General features: G+C 43.2%; 1 pseudogene; it reads right to left on the bottom strand.

Annotated features, from left to right (window-relative positions):
• LOC122943933 overlaps window positions 1-23,855 on the bottom strand; it is a 590,299-nt pseudogene that overhangs the window by 33,881 nt on the left and 532,563 nt on the right.

The following is a 23,855-nucleotide window of genomic DNA, read 5'->3' as shown; positions in this document are numbered from 1 at the left end:
TTTAAATCCCTCTAAATCTCTCGTTACCCACCGCTGTACTGTTGTTGCTGGGCAAGATATTTAGTGTCCGTCAAAGCACATTTTTTGTTCTGGGTTGAAGTACAATTCCCAATTTAGCAATTTCATAATTTAGTGGTTCCTGCTATATCAGAGCTATTTGGAATCTATCCCTAAAAGGGTATATAATATTGAAGGTGCACATTGGGTCATTCAGAATAACTTCACACACACCCGCTACTGTGTATTTCCAAGTCTAATTCTGTCACTAAACCCATACCTGTCACCCAGCGCCTAAATACTAGGCCTCAAATTTAAATCCCTCTAAATCTCTCGTTACCGCTGTACTGTTGTTGCTGGGCAAGATATTTAGTGTCCGTCAAAGCACATTTTTTGTTCTGGGTTGAAGTACAATTCCCAATTTAGCAATTTCATAATTTAGTGGTTCCTGCTATATCAGAGCTATTTGGAATCTATCCCTAAAAGGGTATATAATATTGAAGGTGCACATTGGGTCATTCAGAATAACTTCACACACACCCGCTACTGTGTATTTCCAAGTCTAATTCTGTCACTAAACCCATACCTGTCACCCAGCGCCTAAATACTAGGCCTCAAATTTAAATCCCTCTAAATCTCTCGTTACCGCTGTACTGTTGTTGCTGGGCAAGATATTTAGTGTCCGTCAAAGCACATTTTTTGTTCTGGGTTGAAGTACAATTCCCAATTTAGCAATTTCATAATTTAGTGGTTTCTGCTATATCAGAGCTATTTGAAATCTATCCCTAAAAGGGTATATAATATTGAAGGTGCACATAGGGTCATTCAGAATAACTTCACACACACGCTTCTGTGCATTTCCAAGTCTAATTCTGTCACTAAATCCATACCGGTGACCCAGCGCCTAAATACTAGGCCTCAAATTTAAATCCCTCTAAATCTCTCGTTACCCACCGCTGTACTGTTGTTGCTGGGCAAGATATTTAGTGTCCGTCAAAGCACATTTTTTGTTCTGGGTTGAAGTACAATTCCCAATTTAGCAATTTCATAATTTAGTGGTTTCTGCTATATCAGAGCTATTTGAAATCTATCCCTAAAAGGGTATATAATATTGAAGGTGCACATAGGGTCATTCAGAATAACTTCACACACACGCTTCTGTGCATTTCCAAGTCTAATTCTGTCACTAAATCCATACCGGTGACCCAGCGCCTAAATACTAGGCCTCAAATTTAAATCCCTCTAAATCTCTCGTTACCCACCACTGTACTGTTGTTGCTGGGCAAGATATTTAGTGTCCGTCAAAGCACATTTTTTGTTCTGGGTTGAAGTACAATTCCCAATTTAGCAATTTCATAATTTAGTGGTTCCTGCTATATCAGAGCTATTTGAAATCTATCCCAAAAAGGGTATATAATATTGAAGGTGCACATTGGGTCATTCAGAATAACTTCACACACACCCGCTACTGTGTATTTCCAAGTCTAATTCTGTCACTAAACCCATACCTGTCACCCAGCGCCTAAATACTAGGCCTCAAATTTAAATCCCTCTAAATCTCTCGTTACCGCTGTACTGTTGTAGCTGGGAAAGTTATTTAGTGCCCGTCAAAGCACATTTTTTGTTCTGGGTTGAAGTACAATTCCCAATTTAGCAATTTCATAATTTAGTGGTTCCTGCTATATCAGAGCTATTTGAAATCTATCCCAAAAAGGGTATATAATATTCAAGGTGCACATTGGGTCATTCAGAATAACTTCACACACACGCTTCTGTGCATTTCCAAGTCTAATTCTGTCACTAAATCCATACCGGTCACCCAGCGCCTAAATACTAGGCCTCAAATTTATATCCCGCTGAATTTGAATACAATACATTGGGCCAAATAATATATTTGTTGTTGTGGTGAACCATAACAATGAGAAAAACATCTAGTAAGGGACGCGGACGTGGACATGGTCGTGGTGGTGTTAGTGGACCCTCTGGTGCTGGGAGAGGACGTGGCCGTTCTGCCACATCCACACGTCCTAGTGTACCAACTACCTCAGGTCCCAGTAGCCGCCAGAATTTACAGCGATATATGGTGGGGCCCAATGCCGTTCTAAGGATGGTAAGGCCTGAGCAGGTACAGGCATTAGTCAATTGGGTGGCCGACAGTGGATCCAGCACGTTCACATTATCTCCCACCCAGTCTTCTGCAGAAAGCGCACAGATGGCGCCTGAAAACCAACCCCATCAGTCTGTCACATCACCCCCATGCATACCAGGGAAACTGTCTCAGCCTCAAGTTATGCAGCAGTCTCTTATGCTGTTTGAAGACTCCGCTGGCAGGGTTTCCCAAGGGCATCCACCTAGCCCTTCCCCAGCGGTGAAAGACATAGAATGCACTGACGCACAACCACTTATGTTTCCTGATGATGAGGACATGGGAATACCACCTCAGCATGTCTCTGATGATGACGAAACACAGGTGCCAACTGCTGCGTCTTTCTGCAGTGTGCAGACTGAACAGGAGGTCAGGGATCAAGACTGGGTGGAAGACGATGCAGGGGACGATGAGGTCCTAGACCCCACATGGAATGAAGGTCGTGCCACTGACTTTCACAGTTCGGAGGAAGAGGCAGTGGTGAGACCGAGCCAACAGCGTAGCAAAAGAGGGAGCAGTGGGCAAAAGCAGAACACCCGCCGCCAAGAGACTCCGCCTGCTACTGACCGCCGCCATCTGGGACCGAGCACCCCAAAGGCAGCTTCAAGGAGTTCCCTGGCATGGCACTTCTTCAAACAATGTGCTGACGACAAGACCCGAGTGGTTTGCACGCTGTGCCATCAGAGCCTGAAGCGAGGCATTAACGTTCTGAACCTGAGCACAACCTGCATGACCAGGCACCTGCATGCAAAGCATGAACTGCAGTGGAGTAAACACCTTAAAACCAAGGAAGTCACTCAGGCTCCCCCTGCTACCTCTTCTGCTGCTGCCGCCTCGGCCTATTCTGCTGCTGCCGCCTCGGCCTCTTCCTCCGCCTCTGGAGGAACGTTGGCACCTGCCGCCCAGCAAACAGGGGATGTACCACCAACACCACCACCACCACCTCCGTCACCAAGCGTCTCAACCATGTCACACGCCAGCGTTCAGCTCTCCATCTCACAAACATTTGATAGAAAGCGTAAATTCCCACCTAGCCACCCTCGATCCCTGGCCCTGAATGCCAGCATTTCTAAACTACTGGCCTATGAAATGCTGTCATTTAGGCTGGTGGACACAGACAGCTTCAAACAGCTCATGTCGCTTGCTGTCCCACAGTATGTTGTTCCCAGCCGGCACTACTTCTCCAAGAGAGCCGTGCCTTCCCTGCACAACCAAGTATCCGATAAAATCAAGTGTGCACTGCGCAACGCCATCTGTAGCAAGGTCCACCTAACCACAGATACGTGGACCAGTAAGCACGGCCAGGGACGCTATATCTCCCTAACTGCACACTGGGTAAATGTAGTGGCAGCTGGGCCCCAGGCGGAGAGCTGTTTGGCGCACGTCCTGCCGCCGCCAAGGATCGCAGGGCAACATTCTTTGCCTCCTGTTGCCACCTCCTCCTTCTCGGCTTCCTCCTCCTCTTCTTCCACCTGCTCATCCAGTCAGCCACACACCTTCACCACCAACTTCAGCACAGCCCGGGGTAAACGTCAGCAGGCCATTCTGAAACTCATATGTTTGGGGGACAGGCCCCACACCGCACAGGAGTTGTGGCGGGGTATTGAACAACAGACCGACGAGTGGTTGCTGCCGGTGAGCCTCAAGCCCGGCCTGGTGGTGTGTGATAATGGGCGAAATCTCGTTGCAGCTCTGGGACTAGCCAATTTGACGCACATCCCTTGCTTGGCGCATGTGCTGAATTTGGTGGTGCAGAAGTTCATTCACAACTACCCCGACATGTCAGAGCTGCTGCATAAAGTGCGGGCCGTCTGTTCGCGCTTCCGGCGTTCACATCCTGCCGCTGCTCGCCTGTCTGCGCTACAGCGTAACTTCGGCCTTCCCGCTCACCGCCTCATATGCGACGTGCCCACCAGGTGGAACTCCACCTTGCACATGCTGGACAGACTGTGCGAGCAGCAGCAGGCCATAGTGGAGTTTCAGCTGCAGCACGCACGGGTCAGTCGCACTACAGAACAGCACCACTTCACCACCAATGACTGGGCCTCCATGCGAGACCTGTGTGCCCTGTTGCGCTGTTTCGAGTACTCCACCAACATGGCCAGTGGCGATGACACCGTTATCAGCGTTACAATACCACTTCTATGTCTCCTTGAGAAAACACTTAGGGCGATGATGGAAGAGGAGGTGGCCCAGGAGGAGGAGGAGGAGGAGGAAGAGGGGTCATTTTTAGCACTTTCAGGCCAGTCTCTTCGAAGTGACTCAGAGGGAGGTTTTTGGCAACAGCAGAGGCCAGGTACAAATGTGGCCAGCCAGGGCCCACTACTGGAGGACGAGGAGGACGAGGATGAGGAGGAGGTGGAGGAGGATGAGGATGAAGCATGGTCACAGCGGGGTGGCACCCAACGCAGCTCGGGTCCATCACTGGTGCGTGGCTGGGGGGAAAGGCAGGACGATGACGATACGCCTCCCACAGAGGACAGCTTGTCCTTATCCCTGGGCAGCCTGGCACACATGAGCGACTACATGCTGCAGTGCCTGCGCAACGACAGCAGAGTTGCCCACATTTTAACCTGTGCGGACTACTGGGTTGCCACCCTGCTGGATCCACGCTACAAAGACAATGTGCCCACCTTACTTCCTGCACTGGAGCGTGATAGGAAGATGCGCGAGTACAAGCGCACGTTGGTAGACGCGCTACTGAGAGCATTCCCAAATGTCACAGGGGAACAAGTGGAAGCCCAAGGCCAAGGCAGAGGAGGAGCAAGAGGTCGCCAAGGCAGCTGTGTCACGGCCAGCTCCTCTGAGGGCAGGGTTAGCATGGCAGAGATGTGGAAAACTTTTGTCAACACGCCACAGCTAACTGCACCACCACCTGATACGCAACGTGTTAGCAGGAGGCAACATTTCACTAACATGGTGGAACAGTACGTGTGCACACCCCTCCACGTACTGACTGATGGTTCGGCCCCATTCAACTTCTGGGTCTCTAAATTGTCCACGTGGCCAGAGCTAGCCTTTTATGCCTTGGAGGTGCTGGCCTGCCCGGCAGCCAGCGTTTTGTCTGAACGTGTATTCAGCACGGCAGGGGGCGTCATTACAGACAAACGCAGCCGCCTGTCTACAGCCAATGTGGACAAGCTGACGTTCATAAAAATGAACCAGGCATGGATCCCACAGGACCTGTCCGTCCCTTGTCCAGATTAGACATTAACTACCTCCCCATAACCATATATTATTGGACTCCAGGGCACTTCCTCATTCAATCCTATTTTTATTTTCATTTTACCATTATATTGCGATGCTACCCAAAGTTGAATGAACCTCTCCTCTGCCTGTGTGCTAGGCCTAAATATATGCCAATGGACTGTTGCAGTGGTGGCTGACATGAAGCCTGATTCTCTGCTATGACATGCAGACTAATTCTCTGCTGACATGAAGCCAGATTGTCTGTTACGGGACCTCTCTCCTCTGCCTGGGTGCTGGGCCTAAATTTATGACAATGGACTGTTGCAGTGGTGGCTGACGTGAAGCCTGATTCTCTGCTATGACATGCAGACTGATTCTCTGCTGACATGAAGCCAGATCGTCTGTTACGGGACCTCTCTGCTCTGCCTGTGTGCTAGGCCTAAATATATGCCAATGGACTGTTGCAGTGGTGGGTGACGTGAAGCCTCATTCTCTGCTATGACATGCAGACTGATTCTCTGCTGACATGAAGCCAGATTGTCTGTTACGGGACCTCTCTGCTCTGCCTGTGTGCTAGGCCTAAATATATGCCAATGGACTGTTGCAGTGGTGGGTGACGTGAAGCCTCATTCTCTGCTATGACATGCAGACTGATTCTCTGCTGTCATGAAGCCAGATTGTCTGTTACGGGACCTCTCTGCTCTGCCTGTGTGCTAGGCCTAAATATATGCCAATGGACTGTTGCAGTGGTGGGTGACGTGAAGCCTCATTCTCTGCTATGACATGCAGACTGATTCTCTGCTGACATGAAGCCAGATTGTCTGTTACGGGACCTCTCTGCTCTGCCTGTGTGCTAGGCCTAAATATATGCCAATGGACTGTTGCAGTGGTGGGTGACGTGAAGCCTCATTCTCTGCTATGACATGCAGACTGATTCTCTGCTGTCATGAAGCCAGATTGTCTGTTACGGGACCTCTCTGCTCTGCCTGTGTGCTAGGCCTAAATATATGCCAATGGACTGTTGCAGTGGTGGGTGACGTGAAGCCTCATTCTCTGCTATGACATGCAGACTAATTCTCTGCTGACATGAAGACAGATTCTCTGTTACGGGACCTCTCTCCTCTGCCTGTGTGTGTGCTGGGCCTAAATATATGCCAATGGACTGTTGCAGTGGTGGCTGACGTGAAGCCTCATTCTCTGCTATGACATGCAGACTGATTCTCTGCTGACATGAAGCCAGATTCTCTGTTACGGGACCTCTCTCCTCTGCCTGTGTGCTAGGCCTAAATATATGCCAATGGACTGTTGCAGTGGTGGCTGACGTGAAGCCTCATTCTCTGCTATGACATGCAGACTAATTCTCTGCTGACATGAAGACAGATTCTCTGTTACGGGACCTCTCTCCTCTGCCTGGGTGCCGGGGCCTAAATATCTGAGAATGGACTGTTCCAGTGGTGGGTGACGGGAAGCCAGATTCTCTGCTATGGAACCTCTCTCCAATTGATTTTGGTTAATTTTTATTTATTTAATTTTTATTTTAATTAATTTCCCTATCCACATTTGTTTGCAGGGGATTTACCTACATGTTGCTGCCTTTTGCAGCCCTCTAGCCCTTTCCTGGGCTGTTTTACAGCCGTTTTAGTGCCGAAAAGTTCGGGTCCCCATTGACTTCAATGGGGTTCGGGTTCGGGACGAAGTTCGGATCGGGTTCGGATCCCGAACCCGAACATTTCCGGGATGTTCGGCCGAACTTCTCGAACCCGAACATCCAGGTGTTCGCTCAACTCTACTCATAAGGAACATTTACGTCAGGTCTTGCTCATCCTGCGGGAGAATAAATTATATGCGAAACTGGAAAAATGTGTGTTTGCGGTTCCAGAAATTCAATTTCTGGGGTTTCTTCTCTCCGCTTCTGGTTTTCACATGGACCCCGAGAAGGTCCGCGCTGTGCTTGAGTGGGAGCTTCCTGAGAATCAAAAGGCACTGATGCGTTTTTTAGGCTTTGCCAATTATTACAGGAAGTTTATTTAGAATTATTCCTCTATTGTTAAACCACTCACTGATATGACCAGAAAGGGGGTAGATTTTTCTTCCTGGTCGGTAGAGGCGCGTAAGGCCTTTTCTAATATAAAGGAGAGTTTAGCTTCCGCTCCCATCTTGGTACAACCTGATATTTCTCTACCCTTCATAGTTGAGGTTGATGCTTCTGAGGTGGGTGTGGGTGCGGTCTTGTCTCAGGGTTCTTCTCCTGCCAAATGGCGACCGTGTGCCTTTTTCTCGAAGAAACTCTCCTCCGCAGAGAGAAATTGCGATGTGGGAGATAGGGAATTGTTGGCCATCAAGTTGGCTTTTGAGGAATGGCGCCATTGGCTAGAGGGAGCCAGACACCCTATTACCGTGTTTACTGACCATAAAAATCTGGCCTACTTGGAGTCAGCCAAGCGTCTGAACCCGAGACAGGCCAGATGGTCTTTGTTCTTTTCAAGGTTTAATTTTGTTGTCACGTTCCGCCCTGGGGTTAAGAATGTGAAGGCAGATGCCCTGTCACGTTGTTTTCCGGGAGGTGGGAATTTTGAAGACCCGGGTCCCATTTTGGCTGAAGGTGTGGTGGTCTCTGCTCTTTTTCCTGAATTGGAGGCAGAGGTGCAGGCAGCCCAGTCAGAGGCTCCTGATCTTTGTCCTCCTGGGAGGTTGTTTGTGCCTCTCGCTTTAAGACACAAGATTTTTAAGGAACACCACGATACGGTCCTTGCTGGGCACCCGGGGGCAAGAGCCACAGTGGATCTCATCGCTCTGAGATTCTGGTGGCCTGCGCTTCGTAAGTCGGTTGAGGGTTTTGTGGCAGCCTGCGAGACTTGCGCTCGTGCCAAAGTCCCTCATTCACGGCCATCAGGTCCTCTCCTTCCCTTACCCATTCCTTCCCGTCCTTGGACACATCTGTCCATGGACTTCATAACGGACCTGCCTCGTTCCTCGGGGAAGACTGTGATTCTGGTGGTGGTGGACCATTTTAGCATATGGGTTTTATCCGTAGTTTGGGACTTTCTCGGGAGAGGGGTCTTCTGGTTTACCTGATGAGGACATATTCTCCTTGTCTTTGTCATCTATTTGGCAAAAGATTCAGGATAATCTAAAGAGCATGAGTGAGAGATATAAGTGTGTGGCAGATAAGAGATGTGTGCCTGGTCAGGACCTGAATGTTGGTGATCTGGTGTGGTTGTCTACTAAGAATATCAAATTGAAGGTTCCCTCCTGGAAGTTGGGTCCTAGGTTTATTGGGCCTTACAAAATCCTGTCTGTCATCAATCCTGTTGCCTACCGTCTTGATCTTCCTCAGACTTGGAAGATCCATAATGTTTTTCATAAGCCCTTATTGAAACCTTATGTTAAACCCATTGTACCCTCGCCTTTGCCTCCTCCTCTGATTATGGTTGATGGGAATCTTGAATTTCAGGTCTCTAGGATTGTGGATTCTCGTCTTGTCTGCGGTTCTCTCCAGTACCTCGTTCATTGGGAGGGTTATGGTCCTGAGGAGAGGATGTGGGTCCCAGTGACGGACATTAAGGCCACTCGTCTCATCAGGGCTTTCCATCCTGAGAAGGTGGGCTCTGAGTGTCCGGAGTCCACTCGTAGAGGGAGGGGTACTGTCACAACCAGACAGCTGAGAAGCTCTGACAGAAGCCTTTCAGAACATCCTCCTTGAGTTTTCTTTGTTTTTGGTTTTCAGTTCCTCATCTCGTTAGCCTCTCTCAGCTGTCATGTAGTTGGACTGATTGCATCCCTTTAAATTCCTCCCCATAATGCATTAGTGTGCGGTTTATACAGTTTCCTGGAGTGTGTGTGCATGCTGATCCTATTTCCCAGTTCTTCTACAAGTTAAGTGTTGTACATTCATTTGTGATTTTCTGTTTGCTGGATCCCAGGTGACCCTGACTCCCTCCGTGTCTAGTGTAGGGAGCCGGTGGTTGTGTCCCTTCACTATTGTAGGGTGCTCAGGTGTTATATAGTCGAGGTACGAGCATATGCGATCATCCAACATTGGGATTATTGCATAGGCTGAGCAGTAAGGGAGAGAGCCAGGTCTGATGCAGGGATCTCCCTTTTTGTTCCTTAGTTTTGGATCCAGTGAGTCATATATTCATTTTGCATTGTCTTATTTCCTGTACACCTTCCGTGACAGCACATGAATATAGAAATGTGTTCGGGCCGAACACCCGAATACTTTGGTGCTCGATCATCACTAGATATGGACTAATATTTACATGTCTGAGCTCCAGAGCAATTCACCTGGAAATGTTAGAGGATATGTCAACTGATGCATTCATCAACGCCTTGAGATGTTTCATAGCCATTAGAGGTACTGTCAGAGAGCTTAGATCTGACCAAGGATCAAATTTTGTAGGAGCAAAGAATGAATTGTAACTGAGTAAGTATTTATTCGAGAAACGGTGTGATTTTCATATGAATGCTCCACATGCAAGCCATACAGGAGGAGTTTGGGAAAGACAAATCAAAAATGTAAGAAATTTGTTAAGTTCAGTGTTAAAAAAAAGAACACCAGAAGAAAAGATGATGCTTCACTTAGGACCCTGTTCTATGAAGTAATGTCTATTGTTAACAGTCGTCCACTTACAGTTGATAACATTAATGATCCAACAAGTTTGGCCCTTTTAACTCCCAACCATCTACTTCACTTTAGGTCTGATTACATGCAGCCACCACCTGGCAAGTTCACCAAAGAGGATTTATATGCTAAAAGGAGATGGCGAAGAGTTCAATATCTATCAAATCAGTTTTAGAATAAATGGAGGAAAAAGTACTTAGCCAATCTTATACTAAAAAGTAAATGGCACCCAGAAGAAATGTCCAAGTTGGTGACATAGTGTCAGTGAAAGAAGATTTACCTAGAAGTCAATGGAAGTTGGCCAAAGTTCTAGAAGTTCAAAAGGATGAAGACAAACTAGTAAGAAGAGTGTTGTTACAAATAGGAGACTCAAAACGACCAAAAGGGAAAACGTCTCACTACCCCACTCAAGTTGGAACGTCCTACACAGAAGTTAGTTGTTCTACTTGTGGGTGATAAAAGACACTGGGAATTTGAGAACCTGATGGGAAATTCCTCAAATTCATGTTCAAGTCCTACCACTAAGAACATAGAATTATAGGTAATATTGGTGGGAGTGTAGCTGGCCAGCTAATACCTGTCCTAGGTTGCTAATATAGCTTATACACTCACCTAAATAATTATTAGGAACACCTGTTCTATTTCTCATTAATGCATGATAATTAACTATGATGAATATAGATCATGTATCTCATACACTTTGGGTTTTGTTTTTATAGGATGGATGTCCCATCATCATGGGTGGTCTAGTCCGCCCTTAGGTGGACAGCTTACCCATATATTTGTTATTTTTATGCGGCTGTGGTGGAGCCCACCCCCCACTGCGCACGGCGGACAGGTCAAGTCCGCTAGGTGGATTGGCTTCTCTACTGTAGCCCACTGGGGGGTGGGTGCACCAGAAGCATTGTATTCAGCATCAGGTTGGGGTATCACCAGGCATACTGTCCATCTGATGGGGGACTGGGCAACCCAATGGGTGGGTCTGTCCCATCCTCTTTTGGACATATGCCTCACTTATTTATAGTGGGAGCGGATCTGACCCACCACTGGCGGTTGCGGCGCGGCTGATTCCAAGGTTTATCCTGGGATCAGTCACCCTACAGCCAGCTATTGGGGGTTGGACTCGCTCACCATGTAATGCACTTTTTATATATTTGCAATTATTATTCACATGAAATATCACTGTGATCATAAAAGGTATCTGAGCACATACGCACTTTATTCCTCTGCACGGAGGTTTGGTGAAATGTAAAGATCATGTATCCATTCAGTGATTTGGATTTGTGCCTTCCCTGTATGAATGGATAAGAGGATGTTCCCCCCCCCCCCCTTCCTTCTCCCCATAACTTAATTATGGTAATGTAAATATATATTCTTCTATGAGATCTTGAGATTATATTTGTATTTTGTATTTTATAAATTGACCTATGAGCTGATATGAAGATAATTGAGAGGTGTGTTGAGTTATAGATAATTAGCTTTAGCTGTATACAGGACCTGGTAGCAATTCAGCTATGGCTGAAGGACCTGGGAGATGATCACATGTCCATGACATCAGGACCATGTGACCAGGTAGCGATTATGTGATTGGCTGACACATGTGCTGTGTGATTGCCACCCGGAAGTGCTGGAATCAGGTTGCATTTTAATGACCAGGGAGCACTGAAGGAGGCTGTCTCACAACATGAACACCCCTGGTACAGATCATGGTTAGTGATAATTAATCCCTCCTCTTTAGCCTTTATATGCCCAAATTTGTCTTAGTGTGTTTGTACCTCCTGACGAAGCCTACGTGGCGAAACACGTGGCGAGGTTGAAGCAGTGGGGGAACCGTGTCACCATTTTTCAGCAGCAACATGGGTAGGTAACATGGTATCTGGATTAGGGTGGGACTAGTGGCTTGCAGTTATTGTTATATGCCATCTTTATGAGTAGTATTGCACCGTCCAATTATACCCTACAGCATCCATTGGTTGGACGCTGTGAATAAGAGCTAGGTAGTTGTTCAATACTAGGGAACAACTACTCCAATATTCACAGCTTCTGTCAATTGTCTGTTACCTGCTGTATATGGTCACATTATCCCCCATTGTGATTCTCCACATTGTAGAGCCCTTTTGTGGCCCAGTCTCCATGTTCTGTCCCTTTTGAGTCTCACCTGTAATGATCATGTGATTTATATTGAATGAAATTAGATTTTTTTTTTACCTTGTTAAATCCTTGCTCTTTTTGTGTACAAGTTGCAGTAGGTTGGGGAGTGAGGTTTGGTTTTTGGGTTATTGTAGGCTCTAACTATTTCTCATTAATGCGATTATCTAGTCAACCAATCACATGGCAGTTGCTTCAATGCATGTAGGGTTGTGGTCCTGGTCAAGACAATATCCTGAACTCCAAACTGAATGTCAGAATGGGAAAGAAAAGTGATTTAAGCAATTTTGAGCATGGCATGATTGTTTGCGCCAGACGGGCCGGTCTGAGTATTTCACAATCTGCTCAGTTCTAGGGTTTACAAAGAATGGTGTGAAAAGGGAAAAACATCCAGTATGCGGCAGTCCTGTGGGCGAAAATGCCTTGTTAATGCTAGAGGTCAGAGGAGAATGGGCCGACTGATTCAAGCTGATAGAAGAGCAACGTTGACTGAAATAGGAAAAAGAGGCTACAATTTGCACAAGCTCACCAAAATTGGACTGTTGAAGACTGGAAAAAAAAATCTTGAACATGACAATGAGTTCACTGTACTAAAATGGCCCCCACAGTCACCAGATCTCAACCCAATAGAGCATCTTTGGGATGTGGTGGAATGGGAGCTTCGTGCCCTGGATGTGCATCCCTCAAATCTCCATCAACTGCAAGATGCTATCCTATCAATATGGGCCAACATTTCTAAAGAATGCTATCAGCACCTTGTTGAATCAATGCCACGTAGAATTAAGGCAGTTCTGAAGGCAAAAGGGGGTCCAACACCGTATTAGTATGGTGTTCCTAATAATTCTTTAGGTGAGTGTATGTTTATACAGCTAAACCTGACAATAACCTTTATACAGTTCCTATGTTTGTATGTTACAAAAGCAGATTTATTTACAGTGACTTGTCATATAACTGTTATATATATATTGTGTTCACAGAAGCAGAAAAGATAATATGCCTTTAAGATTCATTATATAATGTAAGGTAAGCTCAATGACACAGCAGAAACAAAAGAAAGCATAGAGTTAAACTGTTGATGCTGGGCAGGAGTCTTGACCAATCACAGACAGCCTCACACACAGCAAGAGTTTTTACCAGCCTCACACAGCCTGTGTGGAAAATTCCCCTAGGAGGAGCTGCTAGAATCATTACACCAGAGGAGAGAAGCTCAATAGACATTCACCGGTACGTCCTGTGTAGTTTTGATCACTGCCGCACAGCCACCAGTGATCGGAACGGGGTGCTTGTTGAAATCATTCAGCAGGCACCCTGTGTTAATGCCTAGGGGGGTCCTGTGACCCCCCGCATTGCCAATCGCTACAAACCGCAGGTCAATTGAGACCTGCGGTTTGTAGCGCTTATGCAAGTTTCTGATCCCTGCGGTCCGTGACCGCTGGCATCAGAAACATCAAAGTGCCTATATATGTTAACCCCCCCTGCAGCCCTCTGTGTTTTTGTGCCTGCGTGCGCAGCAGAGGGGAGGATTGGCGGGTGGGAGGCGGGCGGCAGTGTGGGGGGCGGGTGCGCAATCTTCCGCCCGCCCCCCCCCCCCCCCCCCGTTTATTCTCAGGATGACCGAGCGGTTGAATCAGAGTGTCAGCTCATTGCTGATTCATTGCTGATTCAAACGGCTGACATCTGTGCAGATGTCATCCGTTTTAACCCCTTCCATGCCGCAGCCCGTAGGGACCGCTGTATGGAAGAGGTGAAGAGGTGAGCTCTCTCCCTCTCCCATCGGGGGGCTGATGTGCCTTTGCAGACCCCGGACAAGATGGGGTCACAGAGGGAGGGAGCCCCCCTTCTCAGGCATCCTGCTGTCAATGGTGCTGAACAGATCTGTGCTAAAGGCAGAGATCTGTTCAGACAAAGTGAAATACAGACAGAGTGAAATACAGTGCAGTACACTATATAGTGTACTGTACTGTATTATACAGACATCAGACCCACTGGATCTTCAAGAACCAAGTGGGTCTGGGTAAAAAAGAAAGTGTTAAAGTGAAAAAATGTAAAAATAAAAAACACACATGTTATATATTATCGTGTCCGTAACGACCCGATCTATAAAACGGTCATGTTACATTCCCCGCACGGTGAACGCCATAAAAATAAAAACTATTATGAAATTGAAATTTTGCCCACCTTACTTCCCAAAACAGGTAATAAAAGTGATAAAAAAAAGTCGTATGTACGCCAAAATAGTACCATTGAAACCGTCGTCTCATCCTGCAAAAAATGAGCCCCTACATGAGACAATGGCCTAAAAAATAAAAAACTATGGCATTTAGACTATGGAGACACTAAAAAAAGTTTTTGGGGTTTCAAAAATTATATTATTGTGTAAAACTTAAATAAATTTAAAAAAGTAAACATATTAGTTATCCCTTCGTCCGTAATAACCTGCTCTATAAAAATTGCACATGATCTAATCTGTCAGATGAACGTTGTAAACAATAAAAAATAAAAACGGTGCCAAAACAGGTATTTTTTGGCAAATTTTCCATTTTAATTCATCTTTTCCCGTAACAAAGCAAGAGTTAACAGCCAAACAAAACTCCATATTTATTGCCCTGATTCTTTAGTTTACAGAAACACCCCATATGTGGTCATAAACCTCTCTACGGACACACGGCAGGGCGCAGAAGCAAAGGAATGCCAAATGGATTTTGAAAGGCAGTTTTTGCTGGACTTGTTTTTTGACACCATGTCCCATTTGAAGCCCACCCTGATGCACCCCTAGAGTAGAAACTCCAAAAGGTGACCCCATTTATGAAAACGACACCCCTCAAGATATTCAAAACTGATTTTACAAACTTTGTTAACCCTTTAAGTGTTCCACAAGATTAATGGCAAATGGAGATGAAATTTCTGAATTTCTATTTTTTGTTACTTTACTTCACAAAAAATGTAATATAGAGCAACCAAAAATCATATGTACCCTAAAATAGTACCAATAAAACTGCCGCCTTATCCCGTAGTTTCCAAAATGGGGTCACGTTTTTGGAGTTTCTACTCTAGGGGTGCATCAGGGGGCTTCAAATGGAACATGGTGTAAATAAACCAGTCCAGAGAAATCTGCCTTCCAAAAACCACACGGCATTCCTTTCCCTTTACGCCCTGACATGGGGCCATACAGTGGTGTACGAGCACATATCAGGTGTTTCTGTAAACCGCAGAGTCAGGGTAATTAATATAGAGTTTTGTTTGGCTGTTAACCCTTGCTTTGTTAGTCGAAAAAAATTGATTAAAGTGGAAAATTTGGCAAGAAATTTCAATTCTGAAATTTCAATTCTGAAATTTCATCTCCATTTGCCATCAACTCTTGGGGAACACCTAAATAGTGAATAATGTTTGTAAAATCAGTTTTGAATACCTTGAGGGGTGTAGTTTCTAGAATGGGGTCACTTTTGGATGGTTTCTATTATGTAAGCCTCACAAAGTGACTTCAGACCTGAACTGGTCCCTAAAAAGTGGGTTTTTGAAAATTTCTGAAAATTTTCAAGATTTGCATCTAAACTTCTAAGCCTTGTAACGTCCCAAAAAATAAAATGCCATTCCCAAAGTTATCACCACATAAAGTGACACTGGCCTTTAAGGGTCAAATAACTTAAAGTGAGAGTACAAATACTGAAGAGAGAAATATATCATTTTATGTTGAATGACAAGATTGAACACTTGAACCACCATCTTATGCATACTGCCATTTTATGAATCATTATGCAACACGGGTTTTGTACATGGACTATCTGCTACAGAGGAGGCAGTCTTACATAAAGAAAAATTGAATTTAATAAAAAAGTCATTTCAAGCATTTGGTGTGCTCTTTAAACCTACTGTTTCCATAGAACGGCGCTAGAGGAATTGCAGAGTAATAGACAACATGGTTAGACTAAAATGCCAGAGATATCAGTATTCTTCTAATACGACAGCGCAAAAGGCACTTCATAGTGCTGTGCCTGCCACACTGCCAGCTACTCAACTGTATCTGCATACTGGGAACACAGATAAAATGTAGTGTAGGGGGTCCCCCGAAACAGGGTTAATCAAAATAGTAAATGGGTACCTGGTATTGGGTGGATTAACATCCAGGCATCTTCTAGGAAACCCAGGTCTGCTAGGGAACACAGCATGAAAACAAACTTTTAAAACGACCAAGTTTTTCTAATTTGGGAGAACCCTTTTTAAGTCTCATGCTCACAGCAGAGCTATATGCAAGTGGTTTTACAATGGTACACTGCAACTTCATACAAGTGAGCTGTAAGCAGTAAATGTGTCACCTTATGATGCTCTGTAATGCACTTTAGTTCCATAAAATGGTATCACAATGCCTATGACTAATGCAGTGGTCCCTCAAGTTACAATATTAATTGATTCCAGGATGACCACAGTATGCTGAAACCATTTTAACTTGAATAATCGGTTCCAAAGCCCCAAAATGTCATCCAAGATAACGGAAAATGAACATTTTCGAAAAAATGGCAGATAACTAAGACAGATAAAACAAGTCCTTACAGTCAGGAATAGCTGCTAACTAATACAGCAATTGTACCAGAGAAGTGGCCTTGATTGGTTGGATATGAGTCTGAGACATTGTATGTTGAGTCTGGTTTCAACTTACGATGGGTCAAAAAAGACCATTGTATGTTGAAAATATTGTATCCTGAAGCCATTGTATCTTGAGGAATCACTGTATTAAGCTCAACAGAAAAACAACATTGAAGCATATGAAGTTACAGTAAAACCTTAGAGAAGTCTATTTACATATGTTTTTGTGGCTCCACTCCTAAAAAAATCCTGCCTCTAAACCTCTTAGTGTAAATTTGGCCTAAACAGCTTATTTTATGTCTATACAGAAAGATCAAATATATAATATGAGAATTTGACGATTTTCAATGTAGTGTATTTCAAGCACTGTAATTAATTTTATTGCTGAAGCAAAACAAAATTGGCAATAAATGTAAAGAAAAATCTTTTGCAATGTACTGCAACCTTCTGTGCTCACCTTTGAAAACTTGTGCGGCCCATCGACTCTGAAGCTCTGAAATAGGCATTACTGCACCAGTAGGTTGAATAAGGCCTATGAAGGCCAAAGTTGACTTTTCCAGCAGTGGTGGGAATACAAGTTTGTACAATGATATGTGATTTTGTTCTACTTTCAGGTCAGGATCATCAAAAAATGGAAAGGAAAAACTGTAGCCAGTAGCAAAAAACACAACATCAATATTTTTCTCCACAGTGCCATCCTCAAAAATGACATCTCTCTGTGTGAACGCCTTCACATTGGGTTTCACAATAACCTTTCCTGAGATGATTCGATTTGGAAGATCATCGTTAATAGTTGGGGGCTGACTGAGAATTCTAAATGCAAATATATGGATTTAAAGAATAATTTCAGATTTATATAAAAAAAAGTAAATAAAAGAATACAGTCAGGTTCACAAGTAACATTTGTAGCAGAATATATTTTTCTGCAGAATTCACATTAAAATATCACCATAGATTTCCATATCTGATTTTTGCTGTAGGTATCACCCATTACAATGAGTATTTTATATATAGTTCCAAAGAGTACAGAGTTTTAAATGCTATGTGTTAACTCAGCCTAAGATAAAGATCAGGATAGTGGAAACTGGAAACGCACATAGGGTGCTGCTACACTACATTTTGGGGGACATTAATTTAACTTGTAGAAAGTGGCAAGAAAAATGTATTTTTTTGCAAGCTTTTTTTTTGGTGGGCATGATTTTTAGTCATACAGCATTTTACTTTAATTTTTTAGACATTTATTTCTCTTGTCTATGGGAAAGTACCTGAAAAAGTGGCACACCCAGAGTATGCTGCAATTTGGAAAAACATCAAAAATGTCCTAAAACGACACTACAGAAAAACACTGGGGCAGATTTATCATAGACCTGCAGTGTATGCCAATCTATGATAACCAGGTGCATTGCCATACGCCTCGTCATAAATTAGGCACAGCATCCAGTAGTCCATACATCTATACTGATAGGGTCTGGTGTAGATTTCAGAATTATTTTACGCAAGAAAAATGGCGTAACAAATTATAAATGTGGTAGGGACACTGGCCAAGACATCCCCCTTTTCAGGAAAGTGGCAAGGCCAGCTGAGAAAAGCCGATTGTGCAAAAATGTTTGTGTAAGTGGCATCGAAAAAAATCACATTTTCTAACTTGTCACAGAATTTTTTGGTCCCGAAAAAGCAACAACAAAAAATGCAGCATTTAAAAAAATGTACCTAGAATCTGCAATAGCAGTTACCTGTTTTTAGACTTTAGTCCAAAATTCTCATGATTAAAACGTCCATTCGATTTCTTTTCTGCCCAGTTATTCAACATTTCTGTGGTCATGAATGTCTTAACAAGCAGTTTAAATCGGCTGTACAAAACTACATCTAGTGGAAACCCTTCATCAGCTACACGGTTAACAACCCATGCACCTCTCCTGGTGCTGAGGAAGACCTGTTGAGAAAATGAATAAACAATTATTTATACAGAAAACTGGATTGACCATTACATGAATATTAACAGATATTTCTGATATCTTAAAGGGGTTGTATCATCTCAGACAGTGGGAGCATATTGCTAGGATAGGCCCTCATTGTCTGATAGGTGCGGGTCTAACCTCTGGGCCCCACACCTATCTCGTAAAAGGAGCCTTGAAAGTCACAGAGGTCGCACCACGCTTGCGCTGCTACCCTCTATTCATTTGTATGGGGCAGCCGAAAATAGCCAGCTCGGCTATTTCTATTGGCCCCATAAAAATGAATGGGATTGGTGGCCATACAAGTGCACCGACTTCCATGACTTTCAAAGCTCTGTTTACGAGATAGGTGCGGGTCCCACCATATCCTAGCAATATGCCTCCATTGTCTGATGATACAACCCCATTAAAATAATTTTTAAGGGGGTTTGTTCTACCACAAAAACTAGTCTACATATTTCAAACCAGCACCTGGATCTGAATACTTTTATAATTGCATGTAATTAAAAATGTTGTATAGTCACTGAGTTATTCAATGAAATGCATTTACATAGTGCCATCTGCTGTTTATTATTTTCCATATTTCTTGTCCTCCTCAATAAGGTGTACACACATGCTCAGCTATAGACTTATGCACACAACCATATTTTTCTTCAGTGTGCTATGTGTATTTTTTGCAGCTGTCGCACTGACATATTCTTGGCTATGAGGCCATGCATACATCCACATTTTTGCAGATCCGTGTATCCATTGAACAAATTATAGAACAGGTCCTATTCTGATCCATTTTGCAGAAAAGAATTGGTATTTCTTTTGATGGTTTTGAGAAAAATCTGGAATGCACATAGAAGGTAACTGTATTTAGCAATTCTGTGGACTACAGACCAAACTATGGATATGGTCATGTGCAAGAGGCTTAAATATTCAGCTATCACTAGCCATATCTTTTGTTAGAAGCTGTGGCAGTTAACAGGGGGGAGAGTTGAAGCAGAAAGGACATGTCCCATGAGCTGTGGCAGAAAGGACATACCCCCTGAATCACCAATCATTTACATCTTGGTCTGTTATTCAAAGTTACTGTATTAAATATTTATGTAGCAATACTATTACTGAGGCCTAGGTGAATCACATTGTATTTCATCTGCCAAGTTCTTGCCTAAGCTGGCAGTTTATTAAGGTCTTCTTTATCAACAATTGCCTGTCGATGGCCAGTAGTAGGACCATCACAATATTCCCTACCAATGAAATATAAAAAATGAAGGGAATATGGGAATGGGGCAGAGAGAAGAAGAGAAGATTGACGTAAAATTGACGTAATGTACTAAGATGGAATTAATTAGTAAAACACTACTGCTGCCTTCATTCTGTATACAATATTCACTGGCAAGGGTGAACACAGAACTACTAGAGTCCCATAGCAAAACTGAGTATGGTCCAACCCCCTCCCTCACCCACCCAGCTTTCAAGTTCATTTGTGTCAAACACTCCCAGACAATGTGGAACACAATACACAACTAGATTTCCGACAAAACTGACTGATTGCAGCCATCACTAGGGGAGCTTGGTGCACAGAAATTTATATAGCTTTTGTTGAACCAAATGGGAACCTGTGAAAATCTATGTGCGCTAAGTACCACCTACAAGTGGCTCCTAGAAACTTCAGTGAATCTATGTCGGGAACAACAGACTCAGATTTGCACCAGACCCCCTTTCCTCAAGGGCCCCATAGCATTCACATGACTGTCCTCCATTTATAGGTAAGCCACTGCTCATTGAGCACTGTGTATCTGTGAGCAGAGAAGACATAAGCAGTGAAAACCACTTTTCTTATCTTTGTTTCGGAGTCTTACAGGTGCCCGACATTCAGCTGCCAAATCGCCAACTTAAACATGAGCCATATATACAGCAATTGACACTGAAACCTGACAAGTAGCTACTCCTCTGAGTTGTGCCCAGACTACAGGTAGGCCTCAAGAGAGGAACAACAGAAACCTAGAGTGTTGAGGAGTATAAGGGGAGACTAGTGGAGAGGAGAGCGATACCTCAGCCTAGACTCCATTAGCACCCAATGTGAGACAAGAGTTATTTTATGGTGCCTGTTCACAGTCTACAGTGAAGTACAAGCTGTACTTGGAGATGCATTCCTTTATTGACAATGTGCACATATTATTGAAAATTGTAAATCAGGAAGGCAAGATATATATACCGACCGTTTGAAACAGAAATTTATTGATGTATGCTCTACACCTGGAAGATAGACAGTCAGCCAGAAGTTACAATAGCCTGAGTGTAACCAGAGTCAATATTTCACCAAGAGCCTGTTATTAGGATTACCTGGGTTTTCTGTACTAAGAGGGCTTGTGAATAAGTGGAGTTTAAAGAACTGGAGTTTAAGACAAGGAGGAGGAAAATAAGGTTTGATAGATTTCCCTTGTGTGTTGTTGGCTTGATTATAGCTAGTCATCCAACTACAGCAGGCAGGGTCTAATTCTAACTCATATTTACTGTTTTCCTTCTTTGCTGTTCATCCCCATTTAATCATGTGCTCCATGGACAATGCTACTAAGTGTGTCCTGTGCAATGTATGCGTGCCTTGAAGAGACATTCGAGGGTGAATACAATCATGTTGCATATTTGGAAGCCCAGATCTTGGATCAAAATAAGCAGCTTGAAACACTTAGGGGTATTGCAAATGGAGGGAGGCTTAGACCTCACTGTGCAGGCACTGACTGGGGTCAGTGAAATAGAGGTGTCATTTCAAAACATGCAGGTCTTCCCAACATATTTAACATAAAGTTATAATGATTAACTGTATATACTGTGGGGACTAGAACCGCTTCTTTATTTAAATAAAATTCACAGCCGATTGTAAAAACAGAAGTAAAGGGTAAGGTATAGTTCCCGGTCATGTGATCGCTAGTATAAGCGTCACATGACTCGGGAGTCCGGAAGTGTTATGCTGCTCCAGCGCCACTCTCATCGGACGGAAGCAGCACTGTCAGCGCATGCTCTCATGTGCGATGTGAGCCGGCAGCTGAAGTCCACAACAGGGGTATCACATGATCGCATAGTGCGGTCATGTGACCTGTAATCTTGTAGCGCAGCGCCGTGGATCTTGTATACTTTAGTTTCCATAGTCACAGGGTTGGTTTCTAAACTTCATAAGAGCGATCCTTGTTTTCTATATATAATGAACTCATATATAGAGGACAACTTATTTCATAGGTTATACCATAGTTTTTATAGTTATAAGATTATTTTCAAGCCTATTTTGGGTGCTATGCAATATGATATATAAAAGCACATAGCAAAAATAAAAAATATAGATAGCAACTAATAGCTCATAAAATGTCATAAAAATCAAGTGACTCATATAAGATTATAATATTAAAAAACCTATTCAGTGGATGTCTAATAAAAGTGGGGGAGGGGAAGGTTTGCATCCATATATATCTGTAGTGCAGACAGTTAGAATGTAGTGATGAATCTACGTGTACATATATAAGGTGTATAAGTTTGTACGGAGATAAAAGATAATAAATAATAATAAATAAATAATAAAAAAAAAAATATATATATATATATATATATATATGTATAAAAAATATATAAAATATATATAATAATATATAAAAAATAAATAAAAATGTAATTATTGTTTGTATCCTTTCCTTTAAAGGTTAATTTCAAAAGCCTCATTAAGCCCATATGGATTGAGGCTATTGAGTTTGAAAATCCAATACATCTCCCGACGTCTGATATATTGGACGTCTGTTTGGAGATGTATTGGGATAAGTTAAATTGGTGTTATCGTGAACCCTACAACATTACCATCATGGTGTTCTGCCGCATGTCTAGAGACACTATGTTTCATATATCTTTTCCGAATTTTTGAACGATGTGTATTAAAGCGTTTGCGTAGGGTTTGTATTGTGCGGCCTACATATTGTAGGTGACAGGGGCACTCTAATAGATAGATAACAAAGTTTGAGTTGCAGGTCAAGTGATATTGGATTTGGAACAGTTCCCCAGTACTCTTACTACGGAAGGATGATCGTTGTTTGATGCTATTACAGCAGAGGCATCTTGAGTTACCACATTTGAAGCTTCCTTTGGCGGCCTCAATATCCAGATCATTGTTAGCGGAATGTGTTGTTGATCTCATTTTACTCTGAGCTAAGATGTTTTTCAGGGTTTTAGCTCTTCTGTATGTAAATTTAGGGTTCTCCGGAATAATTTGGCTAAGTATGGGATCCCTTTTGAGGATATGCCAGTGTTTCCCCAATGTCGTCTTAATGGCGTTGGGATTTTGATTGTAAGTTGTTATAAAATTATAACAATACGAGTTGGTATCATTTTTATCATCTCTTTTTTGGGGTGGCGCTAGGCTTTCTAATTGACTCAATTTCTAATTCTAAAGGAAACGATACAAACAATAATTTAATTATTTTTATTTTTATATATTATTATATATATTTTATATATTTTATATATATATATATATATTTTTTTTTTTTTTAATTTTATTATTATTTATTATCTTTTATCTCCGTACAAACTTATACACCTTATATATGTACACGTAGATTCATCACTACATTCTAACTGTCTGCACTACAGATATATATGGATGCAAACCTTCCCCTCCCCCACTTTTATTAGACATCCACTGAATAGGTTTTTTAATATTATAATCTTATATGAGTCACTTGATTTTTATGACATTTTATGAGCTATTAGTTGCTATCTATATTTTTTATTTTTGCTATGTGCTTTTATATATCATATTACATAGCACCCAAAATAGGCTTGAAAATAATCTTATAACTATAAAAACTATGGTATAACCTATGAAATAAGTTGTCCTCTATATATGAGTTCATTATATATAGAAAACAAGGATCGCTCTTATGAAGTTTAGAAACCAACCCTGTGACTATGGAAACTAAAGTATACAAGATCTACGGCGCTGCGCTACAAGATTACAGGTCACATGACCGCACTATGCGATCATGTGATACCCCTGTTGTGGACTTCAGCTGCCGGCTCACATCGCACATGAGAGCATGCACTGACAGTGCTGCTTCCATCCTATGAGAGCGCCGCTGGAGCAGCATAACACTTCCGGACTCCCGAGTCATGTGACGCTTATACTAGCGATCACATGACCGGGAACTATACCTTACCCTTTACTTCTGTTTTTACAATCGGCTGT

Source organism: Bufo gargarizans, chromosome 7, assembly GCF_014858855.1.
Source record: "Bufo gargarizans isolate SCDJY-AF-19 chromosome 7, ASM1485885v1, whole genome shotgun sequence".
NCBI classification, from domain to species: domain Eukaryota; kingdom Metazoa; phylum Chordata; class Amphibia; order Anura; family Bufonidae; genus Bufo; species Bufo gargarizans.
Note: the sequence above shows the minus strand (reverse complement) of the source record. Positions and strands in the feature narration are given on the sequence as shown.